Source organism: Bos taurus, chromosome 18 (genome assembly GCF_002263795.3).
Source record: "Bos taurus isolate L1 Dominette 01449 registration number 42190680 breed Hereford chromosome 18, ARS-UCD2.0, whole genome shotgun sequence".
NCBI lineage: Eukaryota > Metazoa > Chordata > Mammalia > Artiodactyla > Bovidae > Bos > Bos taurus.
In genome coordinates this window covers 62154655-62159121 of record NC_037345.1, presented here as the reverse complement: position 1 = coordinate 62159121, position 4467 = coordinate 62154655, and positions in this window count along the sequence as shown.

Below are 4467 nucleotides of genomic sequence, written 5' to 3'. Positions count from 1 at the left end.
CCATTTCACTTTATTTTATTGTGCTTTAACTTGCATTTTATTTGACTTTTATTGCATTATGGTTTGTGGCACGTTGTGGCTTGTGGGATCTTGGTTCCCCGACCAGGGTTGGAACCTGGGGCCCCCAGCAGTGAGAGCACCCGGTCCTAACCACTGGAGGGCCAGAGAATTCCCTGTTTTAAATTTTACAGTTCAGGGACATTTAGCTCATTCACAGTGTTTCAAAACCAGCACCGCTACCTCGTTCCGGAACTTTTTCACTACCCCAGGAGGAAGTCCCTTACCAGTTAAGCTGACACTCCCAGTTCCCGCCTCCCCACCCCTCAACCCTCTGCTGCTGCGGCTAAGTCGCTGCAGTCGTGTCCGACTCTGTGCGAACCCTCTGGCCACACCCAAACTGCTTCCCGTCTGTATAGATTTGGCACTTCTGGACATTTCATATAAATAGTATGTGCCTTCTCGTGTCTGGCTTCTGTCACTGAGCGTGATGTTTTTGAGGTTCATCCATGTTCCCAGGTGGGTAAAGAAGCCTGCCTGCCAGTGCAGGAGACGTCAGAAACGTGGGTTCGATCCCTGCGTGGGGAAGACCCCTGGAGGAGGGCATGGCTACCCACTCCAGTGTTCTTGCCTGGAGAATCCCGTGGACAGAGGAGCCTTGCGGGCTACAGTCCCTGGGGTCACACAGAGTCAGACGCGACTGAAGTGATTTAGCATGATAGCATGTTGTAGCACAGGTCAGTGCTTCATGCCTTTTCGTGGCTAAATACTATTTCATCAACGCCCTCCATCACGGGGACTTCTGAAGCCCGCTTCTCTCGTCCTTTGCACTTCAGGATTTCCAAGTGCCCCAACAGCTAGGGTTTTCAGCTCTCGGATTCCTTGAGAGCAAAGATGAGAGAGCAGAGAAACAGACAGGGATCAAGAGTAGTTCTTGAAGGCGGAGGCCCAGTGACCAGTGAAGAATGAGATCTTTCGGGACTTCCCTGGTGGTCCAGTGATTAGGACTCTGCGCGTCCACTGCTGGGGGCATGGGTTAGATCCCTGGTCAGTGGTCAGGGAACTAAGATCCCACAGGCTGCAGTGTGCAATCAGAAAAAAAAAAGCCAAACATGAGATGTTATAGTAGTGCAGAGCAGGGCAGGGTGGGCCTAGAAGGGGAAGTGGCTAACTAGCAATGGTAGCCAGTGCCTGTCTGGCTGTAGGGAAGTTTAGGACAATCTCACAAGCCATGCTTAGAGGACGCAGGCGAGCTGCAGGAAGGCTTTCTCCGCAGGGCCCAGGTGGTTCCTGAAACCTGGCCCCTGAGGTTTGAGTGCTTTTGTCTTTCGACCAAAATAGAAATGGCCAACCTGCAAGTTTCCGTTTTATCTGGGGTCATGCTGAGTCCTGTGGCCCACAAGACAGCCTCTCAGGGAGTTCTCAGGATCTGATTCCAGCATATTAGTGATTTTGCAAAAGGGATTTGGGCGACCCAGCAGACATCTCCTTAGAAGGTTGCTGGTAGCCACAAGGCCCGGATACCTTAGTTAATGACTTCAGTGCTTTTCAAAGCAGGAGAAGGTGCAAGAATTTGGGCTGGTAACATTTTTTTCCTGAAAATATCTGAAGGCCTGTTCTTCCAGTTTTCCCAGAGTGCAGAGTGCCTCATTCAAGGGTGTTAAAGGTTAGTGACTCCAGTTAAAGGTGGGTTAAAGGTTAGTGACTCCAGTTAAAGGTGGGTTAAAGGTTAGTAACTCCAGTGGCTAACACCTCCACGCTTTTAGTCAGGTGGAGAGCGACATTCCTTAGTGGGCAGTCTGCTGGGTTACAGAGTGTGGGACCCACTAGGAGAAATGAGCCTGGACCCTAAGTTCTCAGTCGTCATAAAGGGCTTGGATGTTATCCTGAGAGTACTGGGGAGCCATGGAAGGTTCTTGAGCAACAGGGAGTACAGAGAGGAGCTGACACCAGTGGTGTGTAGACATGAAAGAGATGTAATACATGTTAACTAATCTTATGTGTCAGGCTCTCCCCTGTGTGCTCCACGGAGGTTAACTCACTAATTCTCACGACAGCCTGACTTGTCACTGCTAGAGTTATACACCAGATCCCCTAATCCTCATGAAAGTAGAATTCCTGGTTTTCCTGGTTTCTTGACTCACTTCTACATCACACACACACACACACACACAGCCCAGTGACCTTGCGGAAGAAGCTTCTGGAATAATTCCACACTTCACACCTCTAAGCCATACCCCAGAAGATCCAGAACTTTCAACCCCGAAAGCAGCTCAGAGAGATTGGTTTCGAATCCCACCTCTGCCAGTTAAGAGTTGGGTGCCCGTAGAGAGCCCTGCAATGGTTGTAACAGCAAACCACAAGCATAGTGGCTTAAGGCAACACAGATTTATTAGCTTCTGGTTCCAGAGGTCTTTGTCCCCGTAGGTTGAAATCAAGGGGCGGGCAGGGCTGCGTTCCTTCTGGAGGACCCGTTTCCCCATCTTTTCCAGCTTCTGGTGGTGCCTGTACCCCTTGGCTCGGGGTGCCTACCTCCCTCTGCATGTACTGCAGGTACTTCGTCACCACACCCCCTTCTCTGACTCTGACCCTTCTTGCACTTGTGAGGACTCCTTGATTATGTTGGGCTCACCCTAAAAATCCAGAAGAACCTCCTCAGCTCAAGACCCTTAATTTAACCTCATCTGCAAAGTCCCTTTCGGCATGGAAGGTACCGTCGACACCCGCCCTGGAGACCAGGATGGACACAGAGCCCAGGGAGGGGGAGGGGGGTGCTGGATACTGCCCGCTGCTCACCCCCAGAGCAGCGACCCCCCCCACACACACCTTCCCCATCTGTGCTCCTGCCTGTCTCATTCCTGCTCCTCTTTCTTTTTTTTTTTTTTTGTTAATGGATCTTAGGTTACTACCTTCTCTGTATCCCGGCTTATGGTTTTATTTCATTTTTAAATATTTATTCACTTACGTGGCTACACCGGGCTTACCTGCAGCCAGTGGCGTCTTTAGTGGGGCCGTGAGAAGTCTTAGTGGCGGCATGAGGGATCTACTTCTCTGACCAGGGATGGAATCCAGGCCCCCCCACCACCACCCCGGCATTGGGAGTGTGGAGTCTCAGCCTCTGGACCACAAGGGGAGTCCCTCCTGTGTCTTTTTCAAAAGGAAATAAAGATGCGGACCTCCAGGTGACCCTAGGAAAGAACACCCCCTCCCCCCACTTCCCATGCTCTGGGCCTTGGTACCCGCGTCCCCACACTGGCACAGAGGCGAGGCTGACTTGTGTCCCCTGCAGGGACTGTGACAGCCTCAGGACATCCCTGTGAGCACCCGGGGGCAGGGGGGAAGATAGCTCTGTGGGCTGCTTTCCATGTGGGCACCAGGCTCCTCCCACTGTCCACGTACAGGCTGGGGACCTGGAATCTTCTGGATCCTTCTGCTACCCTGGTTCAGCTGAAGGGAGGAGGCTGTGGTCTTCCTCTGGGTGAGACACTACTGCACTTTTCACTTTCAGGAATCTTTGCCTTCCGCTCTGTGGTGGGATCATTTTCTCCAGAAAAGGGGAACCGCCCACGTCGGTGATGGAGGCCTCCAGGCGTTTGTCTTCTCGTCTGTAAAAGCAAGGGTCATGATGGTGCCTCCCGCATGGGGATCAGGAGTGAGTCCATTGGGCTTTCCTGGTGGCTCGGTGGTAAAGAGTCCGCCTACCAGTGCAGGAGACGCGGGTTCCACCCCCGGTCCAGGAAGATCCCACAGGCCGCGGAGCAACAAAGCCGGTGCGCCACGACTACTGAGCCGGTCCTCTAGAGCCCGGGAGTCACAACCGCTAAAGCCCTCAGGCCTAGAGCCTGTGCTGGAAACAAGGCAGTAACCCCCACACACACCGCAGCTAGACAAGAAGCCCGCCAGCAGTGAAGACCCAGCGCAGCCAAAAATAAAGACATATATAAATTCTAAAATAAATAAATACATATATACACACACACGCACCCCCACACACATATGGGCTTCTCTGGTGGCTCAACAGTAAAGAATCTACCTGCAATGCAGGAGACAAGGGTTTGATCCTTGGGTCGGGAAGATCCCCTGGAGGAGGAAATGGCAATCCACTCCAGTACTCTTGCCTGGAGAATCCCACAGACAGAGGAGCCTGGAGGGCTACAGTCCGTAGGGTTGCAAAGAGTCGGACACAATGACTAAAGCGACTGAGCGCGGCGCGCGCACGCGCACGCGCACATGTATAAACATATATGAAGAGTGAGATCAGGGAGGGACTTGAGCGGTCCCGGCACATAGAGAAAGCAGCGCACGGTCTGGTCTTCAGGTTGACGGCTCCTCCAGGGGGTGTTCAGAACCCCTCCACAGCCTCCTGCACCCCTGAGAGGCTGTGCTGCTCTGTAGGGTGGGGAGCTGTAGCTCAGAGCAGGACACTTGTGGTGTGGCTGGCTCTTCCAGGAAGCAGAGGCTGCTGTGGCA